The following is a 12,977-nucleotide window of genomic DNA, read 5'->3' as shown; positions in this document are numbered from 1 at the left end:
TTTTCAAAAAACCAAAAGTCAGAGAATAATGGATGGTGGTGAGGATGTGGGGAAAGGGCAACCCTCATACACTATTGGTGGGAATAAATTAGTATAGCCGCTGTGGAAAACAGCATGAAGTTTCCTCCTTAAAAACTTGAAAATTGAGCCATTAATACTATGTAATCCAGCAGTTCCACCACTGGATATATAGCCAATAGAAAGAAAATAAATATATCAAAGATTGTAGAAATTTTATCCTTTATTCTGTTAATGTGATATATCACATTTATTGATTTGTGTATGTTGAACCATCTTTGCATTCCAAAGATAAATCTCACTTGAACACAGTGTTAATCCTTTTCATGTACTATTGAATTTGGTTTGCTAGTATTTTGTTGAGGATTTTTACATTCAAGTTCATCAGGTTTATTGACCTGCAATTTTCTTTTTTTCAGGTATTCTCGCCTGGCTTTGGTAGTAGGGCAATGCTAGCCTCATGAAATGTCTTTAGAAGTTTTCCTTCTCTTCATTTTTTTGGGAGAGTTTTAGGATTGCTATTAATTCTTCTTTAATTTTTTGGTAGAATTTATAAGTGAAGGAGGATATTTGTTTACTAACAATCTTCTGACTTGCTATTTGTATATTCTATTTTTTCATGATTCAGTTATGAAAGGTTGCATATTTCTAAAACTTTATCATATTTTTTCTAATTGCTTAATTTCTTTGCATATATTTTTATAGTAGTCTCTTAGGGACTTTTATATTTTTGTAGTATGAATTATAATGTCTTCTCTTTCACTTTTCATTTATTTGAGTCTTTTTCCTTTCTGCTTATTTAGACTAAAGTTTTATCAATTGTATTTATCTTTTAAAAAAACCAACTCATTTTTATTTATCTTTTCTATTTTTTTCTAAATTCTATTTCATTTATTACTGCTCTGATCTTTATTTCTTTTTATGGTTTTCAAAGCTTTGGACTTTGTTCTTTTTTTCAGGTTATTTTAAGTTTAAAGTTATGTTGTCTATATAAAATTAGTCATCTTCTTAGTGTTGGCATTTATCACTATAAACTCCCCTCTTAGAAATGTTTTTGGTACATTTATACCTTTTAGTATATTGTGTTTTTATTTTCATTTGTCTCAAGAAATTTGTTTATTTCATTTCTGTTACCTTCTTGACACTATTGTCTTGTGTGTTGTTTATTGTTCATATAGTTGTACATTTTCCGGTTTTCTTCCTGTTATTGATTTCCAGTTTCATGCCATTGTGGTTGAAAGGGAACTGGATATAATTTCAATCTGCTTAAATTTATTGTCTTGTTTTGTCGCCTGACATATGATCCATTCTGGAGAATTTTCTGTAGGCAATTGAAAAGAATGTGCATTCTGCTGCTTTTATATGGAATGTCCTGAATATGGCTGTGAGTTCTACTTGGTCTAAAGTGTAATTCAAATCTATGGTTACTTAATTGATTTTCTGCCTAGTTGATCTATTCATTGTCCTCACCAGACAGACAAACCTTCTGGTACCTTGTTCTTGGACTTCCCAGACTCCAGAACTGTGAGAAAATAAATTCTGTTTTTTGTAAATTACCTTGTTTGTGATATTTTGTTTTAGCGGCACAGACTAAAATAGCTGGTATTCAAAAAGGGCAAACAAAGCAGATGGTCTCTTTAAATATGTCTTTTGTATGTTTCAAAAGAAAATGAACTAGAATTTAGAAGCCATTTAGAGATATTTTAGGATGAAAACCTAGCTACTATTTGCATAATCCTTATATTTAAGGAACAGATAATAATGGTTCTAAGTTGTTGCTGTGTGTATGAGATGATACATGGTTATTCACTGCAATAGATGGGATTTCCAATGTTTTCTATAGAAACCTAATCCCCAGAGATGTACCAAGGGAAAATATAAATAATTTTATGAATATATCATAATCTATTGCCCAATAGAGAGCAAGAAGATTTGGTAGCATCATACATGTTCTCAGAAGTCCTAAGATGAAGTACCTCTATATTTTTGTTCAAACCAGATTGTGTCTAACACACTAGTCCAGCTTTTTAAAAAAATAAAATAAAATAGACATTCAAAATAATGATTTGAAGACCTTATTTCTAGAAATTATTCATTTTATTTTTGTTATTAAATTCTACTGATCACTTTATACCACAATTTAGTTACTAAATGATTATGTTCTCATTTTATTCTTCTCATGAACTAAAATATGTTATAAAAGAACAGTAACTAAATTAGTAATGATGCAGGGATACACAAAAGCAAGGATCATTATAGGAAGCCCTGGCAATTGATTTTTAAATAAATTGATGGTCTAGATTGGGCATGAAAAAGAAAACAAAACAGAGAAAAAAACAGGAAAAATATTATCTATACCATAACAGGATCATTTATTAGTTACTTATTAAAATAATTAGTTTTATATTTCTTTTACCAATATGCCAAATGCACACTCAGGTAATTTAATAACTAAATTTGATTATACAAAATAGAAAATATATATTTAATCATTTTTTTGAGGGGAAAACTATTGGTCATTCTGAATTTGTTTATATATATTTCTTATCACCTTTAGGACTTTTCTAGTAGCAGATTTATTAGTTTAAAGATTGCAGATGTTTTCAAAGTTTCAAATATGTATTATGTACATTGAAATGTTCATTTTATTATGCACATTGGTTAAAAGAAAATTTTATTTTTAAAGATATTACCTCAATAGTGCATTTTAAGTGCTTTTAAAGAGACACAAATGAGTTCACAACCAAAAAATCAAGTGATGAATTGATTTAGAGATTACTTCTGTTTGTCACTATGAAAATGCTCCAGATATTTGCTGTCCTGTGAGTTCATCCATTGTGCATTCATTCTTGCATTTAGTCACTCATGCATTCCTCCAATATCTGTTCTGATGCAGCTGCTTCATAATATCTATGTGCGTGGACTTTGGAAACAAATTGTATGGGCTCGAGTCCATTCTGCAACACACAAACTGTCTGTGCCTGTTACTTATGTCTCTAGGCCTCACATATAATGGGAGAAAGAAGGGAGTGCCTGCATGGAATTGTGGAAGATATAATTTGTTAATCCAGTAAAGGACAGAGGACAAAACCTACCACAGTGTAATAACTCAGTTAATTATATATTTAATAGTAATTATACCCATTGATATGCATTGATTACTTGCTATATGTCAGACTCTATGCTAAGAATAAGTTGTGTACGTCTTAACTCATTATACATATATATACACACACAAACACACACATACACATACTCACAGACATATATATACATACTTAACTTTGTTTTATGAATTTTTCAATAATTTTGCAGGTTATATAATAGAATAGCAGAGAATTTAAGTAAATTATGTCAGACTATGTATTCAAAAGACAGTCTGACCAAAATTAAAACCAGGCAATCTAATTCTGAAACTTGCGCTCCCTATGATTGCAGTCCACTTCCTGCTTTTAAATTTGCAAACCTAACTCATCTAAGTCAAAATATTTGCAGGTACAACATGTCATCTCCAATACACCTTTTGGAAAAAGAAATATTTTGGGATAGAGATATTACTATTCCTTTTACCTATTCTTTCCATAAATAGTTCAAAGCAAATTAAACCTTGAAGTAAACTGCAAGCATTTAATCAATCCTAACACCCATTTATTGCTGCTTAAACTATAAAGCAATAGAGATTATCTCTTTAATATTTAATGCATTCATAAATCTGCTCCAGAAAAATCTGTCTCTTTCTGTGTCCGTATTTCTTCCCTGATGGTTTATTGCTTTTGAGAAGTTTGTAGTGTGAAAGTTCTACAACACTAAATCATTTTGAGCAAAAGAGAAAGAAAGTATATTATAATTGCAAATAAACCAGATTATAACATATTATTAACCTTCAACGGTCACCCTGAATCATCATTAACACATATCTATTATGCGTCTATATTTCTGTGTTCATTGTGCTTGACACCGAAAAAGCAGAGGTGTCTCAAACAACCTTTATCTTTATTGAATACACAAGTCATTGCAGAAGAAAACAAATGCTTTATTCTACACAAAATCCATATGATTACTAAATCAAATGAATAGTGCTCTAATAGAAGGATGTATACTGACTGTAAACTCCATGAGGAGAAAACTTTTGTTATGGGTGTCTTCTGTAATGCATCTCAGAACTTAGAGTAGGTGCTTGGGCATATAAATTTTCAACAAATATTTGACTAATGAATGCATAAGTGAATGAATTAATCAACATGGAGAATACGTAATACAATGTGCTGCACCAGCTTAAGATAGTCTTCATAAAGATGGTTTGATATAGGTTTGGCTCTTCTGGATGGAAAAGGGAAAAAATGATGATATTGGTCACTTTTTTCTGGTGATTGTTATAACTTTTGGAATGGTTCATAAACTTTCCAAATTCTTTTACATTTGTAACACTGTTATCTTTTTTCTTTTCTTTTTTCCAATTGTGAGCCATTCCATATTGCATCTTTATTGCAAAAGTCAACATGCTTCTTAGAAATTCAGATTGTAATTGATAAAACAAACATTACATATATGAATTTAAATGTATAAACAGTTAGAAATTCAACAGTATCTCCTCTTATATTATTACACAAGTTCACAATTTTGTAAAACCATAATACAGGCATACTATACATCAAGAGGAACCACTATTCCTTTTCATGTGACTTTTTTCCTTTTTGAAATAATGATACATCACCATGGACCCTTTTCACCTTAACATTTAATGATAGTGGAAGCAATATCATTTTTTGTTGAAATCGCTCTGTCTTATCCTGTTTTCTAACATTTTGCAGGAAGAGACTTGGCGTGAGCATCATTACCAAACTTTAGCAGTTATGATTCTACTATGTCCCTTCCAAAGAGGTAGCAAGGTGAAACTCAAACACAGGTATCAATCAATCGAAGATGAAACTTGAGACTCTTTTGTTTTCCGGTTCTTTTAACCACATTTTTGTTTGGACTTCGCTTACTTGTCAAACTCAGATCAATTCTCTACTGAAAGAAACAAGTAGTGTGTGTGTGTGGGGGTGTGTGTGTGTGTATGTGTGTGTGTTTAATATTATAAAATGCACTCTGTCTTCTCTCTGTCATCAAAAATCCTTTCAATATTTCTGTTTGCTTACAAAATGAAATTTAAAGGGATTATCTCGTTTCCTTAGTTTACCTTTCCAATCTCATCTTGGTCCATCTCTTCTCTCTACACATCAACCACATTCATTCTCTTGGTTCTTAGAACACTCTGTCTTCAGTCACTTTCCTGGAACAGAAGTTACAATGAGTATTAATGATAAAGAAATGTGTTAGGGTGTACTTACGGGGAAAAGATATGAGATATGTGTTAGGATGTGCTTACGGGGAAAGATACGAGAAAAGTAGATAGATCAGGGTGAAAGGACTAAGCAGTAATTTGGTCTCAGATGAAGACTACCTTCTGAATAGTTCCACAACAATTCTGAGCACAAATTGCACCACAGAGTTATTTCTACCTTGAGATAATGGGACCAGCCTCTTGAATTCAATTAGTCATAGACTATGTCTTTGCTCTTAGGTGAGGGAAGACTGATACTTACCAGGTGAGGTTGATTCCATTTGTTGATTCTATTTGTTTGTTCTATTCCTTAAAGAAATAAACAGTTATGAGTTGCTAGCAATCAACACTTACAGTATCTTGAGTGGATGAGGCTGCACCAGCCAAGGAAAGCGGATTGGGGAAATACAAGTGTTCCACAGGACAATTTTTGTACTGCTCGTATCCACTTGTTTTCCTGTTAAGTTCATTCCCCACAATCACAGCTTCTCCAGCACTCTAGTTAGTCACAACCTGGATAATTTACAAACTGCAATCCCATGCTGCAATTTTCCCACAGCCCCTACTGAAACCTATCATCTTTCTCTGCCACATGTTCTATACCTCATTCCTCTTAGACTGGAACTTCTGCAGATTCAGACCCTCACCCCTGAGGAGTCTGAGGTGCTGGTTACCATGTTCTGATCAGATATGCTTGTTGGACTTTTTATTGTACCAAGTGATGCTCCAATGGAGTCAACGAAGTACGCATTTAGGTCTCCTCTTTAGCCAAGGACAATTATGCAGAGAAGGGAGCAACTGTGTATCATCAGCATATATCACAGGAGCTAGGAAATGAATGTTCCAGCATATGAAGGAGACCTGGGCAGGGCACTTGCAACATGCACTATGCACTATGCAGACTAAACTCTTTACTGCTTCAGGGCCTGTGCACTTCCCATCTTTTTACTTAAAATGCTTGTCCTACTACTGTTTCAATGGCCAGCTCTTCCCCACAGTTCATAGAGAATCATACCTGCTTCCCTTTGAGAGACACCATTGCCAACCATCCCACCTAGATCTTATTGTCATCTTTCACACCATGCCTGTGTTTTCCACATGTTAATATTTAGCTAGATTTACAATAACATACATTGTTTCACACTTTATTTCAGTGTTTTCTCTTTTACTACTAAAAATGTATGCTTGGTGAGGATAAAAATAAATTTGATTTGTTCACTTCTGTATCACTAGCCCCTAGGATGGAGACAAAAATAGAGAAACAGAGAAGGTGTATTGGGTGCATATTTGAATGCAGCAGTTGTGCATAAAGGTTGTAATGGTATTCGGTGCTCATCTTTTATGTAGACATTGTGAATCTCTCCATCATATTAGGAGCTTAGGATAACTTTGTATACATTTACCTTCATCATTTTCCCAAAATATCATGTGTGCTCATTACAATGCCTCCCATCTCATCACCAGGAGCATCTCACGCCCTTAACTACTTCCAAAGAGGTAGCAAGGTGAAGCTCAAACACAGGTATCAATCAAAGATGGAACTTCAGACTTTTATTTGTTTTCTGGTTCTTTTGCCTGTCTCTTCAATTTGCAATCTCATAAAAGACACATTTGGTTGCAGTAAATCTATCTATTTTTTCCTCTCTTTTTTCTTGAAAGAATCTACCAACTTCTTATCTTGATATCAGGACACGATGTATTAGGTTTAACATAAAGCCAGAAGATGTGTCAACCATTCATTGTTAAACACGTACATTTGGTTCCTTTTTGTTCTCACTAGGATTGTATTTTATTTAAGTAGCTTCAGTATGTCTATGCAGCTTTGGAAACAGGTTCAAGATGTCTTATTCTCTTTATGATTAATTCTTAACTATTAATGTCAGAATCCAAATTCAGAATGATGTAAATTCCTTACTTTCAGAGTAGTGAAGTGTAAGAAAAGTTAGAAAAGTCCCAGAGATAGGACTCTAATTCAGTGCATTAATTCTATGTAACAGGAAAATGACATAGCTCCTATGAGGAGAAAAACTAAAGTTTATTTTTCAATATACACATTTGTATGCATTTTTGTGTAAATATATGCAAATATACACATTTGTATATGTATATATACACACATATATGTACAAGTATATGTGTGTGTGTGTATTTACATATATAGAGAGAATGCTTATAACTAAGATGTAATCATTCTTAACTAATATATTGAGATGCTTGACGAAGAATGGTGGTATTGTTGATATCTAATATCCCATTCCCACCAGTGCTACCCTTTAATAAAGTTTTTGCCTCTCATCAAGACACAAAAATCAGCTCAAACTGTTTATTTTCATACCCTTAGCATTATTGATTTTGTGCACTCCATATGTTGTTTTGTGTACTTTTGAAGATAAGATGTAATTATTGAAAGAAATGGATCGACGAAATAAGAGATTTAGCTGCCTATTAGTTTATCTCACTCTGCCTCAAGGTCGATTTCTCAAAGAAAACAAGCCATTTGCATGTACGATTTTTGGGAAAGAAAATTAACTAGAGTCGGTGTCCTGGGTAAATTTCTGATATTTACTTCAATTACTCTGTGAGGCATCCCTAACGTGACTATGAACTCTGAGAGAACTTGTGAGAAGAGTTGCCATTCTATTACAGCTCATACATGAGTGATTTCCAAGGATTCATTGTGGAATCTGTTCTAGGCATACCACCAATAGGATATGTAACTGCACTTCGATATTGTCTAAACTGGATTGTGTTCATGCTTGTTCTTTAAGAATATAGTTATATAGTTAGGTTGTGAAACAACCTAATTAGCTCTTTATAATGACCAAGACACTGTCCCTCTTGTTAGGCAATATAGTCTCATCTTATCTGCTCAGCTCTTAAGGAAATAACAAAAGCAATGATTCCTCTCCAACCCGGGCTTAGAGGCTTAAGATGAATTTATTTCAAACATGCATATTCATGATTTTCCTTTCTTTTACCTTATCTGCCCCTGCCTTTACTTTCTTAAATCTCATTTTAGCTTGTGTATAATACTCCGATATTTTGAGTGTACCCTTGGAAAAGACTAATGCATAAATTAACATAAATAATCCCTTAAATGTAGTTGTATCCTAAGCCATCTGTCTATCTGAAGTCTAACGTCTTCTATTTGATTGGTTGGACAGATCTTATGATGTTGGATAATTCTAGAACTTACTCAAGTAGAAATAAATAATAACTTTTGAGGTAAAAAGATAAAGAGAAATGTATTTCCTGGAATTTTCTCAAAAACTTATTATCACAGATTCATGGAACCTTGGGAATAGATAGAACAAAAGCTCACCTGAGGGTTTTATGAATATTGATATAGTTCTCATTTGTTCCTTCAACATTTTGCACCTTCCCTTATATTTTTATTGTATAGTCTCTTCTTCCCTTTCTCTGTCCTTCAGTGATTTGCAACTCTGCAGAAGGGAAGTTAGATGGTTTACCTATCAGAAGCATTAATGGGACTGGGGATACTGATCTGGCCCCTTCAAGCACCTGACATTTGAATTCTCTTGTAAATATTTCCAAAAAATACTTAGCCTCTATTATTATTGTATCACTACTGAGAGCAAAAATAATTAGGAGTAAAAACAATAAAAATGATTAAAAGCATATTGTTATTTATATTACTATTGAATGCTTTGATGTCTCAGGAACTTTTATATACATTACTTATCATCCTTGTCTCATTTAGCAAAGTTACTCTTGCCATGTTTTGGAGAAAGTAACTGAGATGTCAAGAAGCAAAGTGACTTGCGCAAAGCCATAAAGGTTGGCTGTCAGACTAGGTGTGTTAGTACATTCACTAATGCACATTCTTGGAACAACTCTAGTGATGTAGAACTCAGTAAATATGGAAACCAACATTGTTTTCCCACTCAGGGGAAAAAGGTTTTAATTCAAAACTTATATGTGAAGGCAAATTCAAACTATATTCTGTTAAACAATTGATTACTCAGAGTAATTAGAATCTATTATAGTTACTCTCATATTTCAAGTGTTCACACTTATATATATATTTCTATATTACGTATATAGCAGAGATTATTATTTATTAGCATAATGATATTTCTGAAAATATTTCTTATACAGACCTAGAGTGATACCGAGTTTAGACTTTACAAAATACATCAAAATTTATACCAACATTTCTCAGTTACTTCATTTGGTAAGAATTTAGATTCGCATGCAAATGAATACTTGCTCCAACAGCATTTTTCAAACTTGAGTGTATAAAATGCAATTCAACTTGCTCAGCAGAATGATGCACCCCCCAAACTAGAGTAGTTAGAGTTTGCTGTGAAGACACAAACTACTGCATTTACTGCCGGAAAGTTTTTGGTAACATATAAAACAAAGGAAGGTAGTCATAACATCTGAACCCATATGAGCTCACTATACAGAAATTACTACAATATGGAAAATGAGAATTCACATCCAAAATAAATGGAATAAAAGTACACTTATTATATTTAATTTCTTTTAACTTATTTATTCAAGTACATATTATTGACACCTACTGTAAAACACATATAGTGCCAGAAGCTGGAGGTACCTATAAAAATAATGTCTGAGTCAGGCGTGGTGGCTCATGCCTGTAATCCCAGCACTTTAGGAGGCCGAGGCGGGCAGATCACTTGAGGCCAAGAGTTCAAGAACAGTTTGGCCATCATGACAAAACTCTGTCTCTATTAAAAAGACAAAAATTAGCCAGGCATGGTGGCTTATGCCTGTAATCCCAACTACTTGGGAGGCTAAGACAGGAAAACTGCTTGATCCTGGGAAGCAGAGGTTACAGTGAGCAGAGATTGCATCACTGCACTCCAGCCTGGGTGACAGAGCAAGACTCTGTCTCAAAGTAATAAATAAATAAAATAAATTAAATTAAAATAATATCTGGGCCTTAGTCAAAAGGAGTGTATAGTCTCATAGCTGGGATTACAGGCATGCACAACCATGCCTGGCTAATTTTTGTCTTTTTAATAGAGACAGAGTTTTACCATGATGGCCAAGCTGTTCTCAAACTCCTGGCCTCAAGTGATCCGCAAGATTTTAACGTAGGCATAATTTTATCATAATGCCTATGTTACTGGTATGCAGAAAATAATGGAAGAATGTGGGTCTGGTTTTGAAGAGAAAATGACATTTGCACTGTGTTTTGAAACAAGATTAGGATATTCTGGCAGGCAAAAATAGCATTATAAGTTCATTGTGTGCCTTGCAAATATGTAAATTTTATTTTCTAAAGAAAATAAGGATTTACTTAAGAATTATGAGAAAAATGACAATAACAATAATAATAACAATAATTACATTAGTAGGTTTTAATTATTCTGGAAAACACATGGTGAATAGATGGTGACTGGGTAAGAGAAAAGACAGATTAAAACATTCTATACCCCCATTTGACTGCAGATCAAGAGGTCCCTGGTTCATATCCAGGTGCCCCCTGGAAAGAGTCTCTTGCCATCCCATTACTGGGGATATACCCAAAGGATTATAAGTCATGCTGCTATGGGACACATGCACATGTATGTTTATTGTGGCACTATTCACAATAGCAAAGACTTGGAATCAACCCAAATGTCCATCAGTGACAGACTGGATTAAGAAAATGTGGCACATATATACCATGGAATACTATGCAGCCATAAAAAAGGATGAGTTCGTGTCCTTTGTAGGGACATGGATGCAACTGGAAACCATCATTCTCAGCAAACTATCGCAAGAACAGAAAACCAAACACCACGTGTTCTCACTCATAGGTAGGAGTTGAACAATGAGAACACTTGGACACAGGAAGGGGAACATCACACACTGGGTCCTATTGTGGGGAGGGGGTGAGGGGAGGGATAACAGGAGATACCTAATGTAAATGACGAGTTAATGGGTGAAGGACACCAACGTGGCACATGTATACATATGTAACAAACCTGCACATTGTGCACATGTACCCTAGAACTTAAAGTATAATTAAAAAAAAAAGCATTCTAGGCAGGAAGTGATGAGGTCTAACTATAGCAGAAGTAAGAAGAGAGAGAGGACTCAATGACTATTCAAGGGTCAAGGTTAATAGGTGTTATTCGATACATAGAACTTATTAACCAATTGATTTGGACCCTCTCTGTGTACCATTTCAAGATTATTGTGGCCATGTTCTCTAACAGCATTGCACAGATGTAATCAGACAGTGGCTCATCTTGGCCTGTGCTGCATACCTCTCCCTTCCTAATCTGGATCTTCTGATCCTATGGCAAGGGATGCCTGCAGAACCTACTCTTTACTCACACATATGTACTCCACAGCGTAGGAGGCTAATGCCCACAGGGCTATCCATGATCAAGTGGAGACGATGAATAAATCCACCCCTTTGTCTCTGGAGCATTTCACTCTAAGATATATTTCAAAAAGCAACTTAGAAGATCCCAGCTGATAGAGCCTTCAGTCACCCATAGCAATGTCCAATACCTTAACACAAATGTATGTAGCGTTTCTTTCTTCTCTGTGTTACTCACCCTGTCCTTTCATCTCACTCCCTGTATGTCATGCCCCAAATAAAAAGGTGCATATTCAAGCCTGTATTTCAGGTTCTGCTTTTAAGGGAAACTAAATCAAGGTATTGGTTGACAAGAAATATCTTACCAGGTGTGTCATGTTATAGTTTTGTGTCCATAGTCCCTAAATCAGAGAAAACTCTATAAAGACTTTATAATGATATACCTACAATCTTAACAGATGTATTATTTGATGTTTCAAAAGACAGGATCAGAAGAGCCATGAAATAAACTGAGCAACTCCACAGGAGGAGTTCTAGCATGACAGAATTAGCCAGGCCCATCTGCTTCTCAGTGAACTCTTACATGAGAAAAATGAGGGGGGAAAAGCAAGATCATTGGACACCTAAACAGAAATTAAGGAGTGGGTAGAGAAAAGGCATTAGATTAAATTGTGGTAATGTGAGTCTGTAAGCTACACTCCCGAGGAAGCAGAAACCATTAAGTGAACAGATATGAAGTAGAAAAAGATACCCAAAATATAAAGGAAATGCCAGACCATGGTGAGAGAAGAGAGCAGATGACAGAATGAGATGCCATAAGAGAGAGAGACAAACAAAAGTTACTCAGTTTCTAGCTGATTTCCACTTCCTGTCTTAGATTTTTAGCCACAAGTATCTTACAATAAATTTCATTTTTAAAAAAGTTCTATGTCATCCTCTGACTCTTGTAAGTAGAGGAGCAACACTAATTTTTTTCTCATTCTGTTTCCTTTGGTAACATTTGGCAAAATCTTTCCACAGTCCAGAAAAAAAGGAAGTTCCTCCCAGACCTCCCACATACTTCTTCCAAAATCTTCCCCTTTAACTGCAGTACATTTTCATTGATTTCGCTATCAGGAGCACAGCCAGACAAAATCATCGAAGACTCATGACATTATGCAGTAACTTGAAAATACCAAGCACTTTAGTGGAATTATCTTGTCTAAAACAGTTTAGCAAACAGAAAGTCAAGCTTCTGATGGTTTATGCTAATATGCCTCAGAAGCAATCACACTGGTGATTTTATTATTTCTCTTTCCCATATATCTGTAAGTACACCTCACTTGGAAA

This window comes from Colobus angolensis, unplaced genomic scaffold (assembly GCF_000951035.1).
Source record: "Colobus angolensis palliatus isolate OR3802 unplaced genomic scaffold, Cang.pa_1.0 Scaffold339, whole genome shotgun sequence".
NCBI classification, from domain to species: Eukaryota; Metazoa; Chordata; class Mammalia; order Primates; family Cercopithecidae; genus Colobus; species Colobus angolensis.
Note: the sequence above shows the minus strand (reverse complement) of the source record.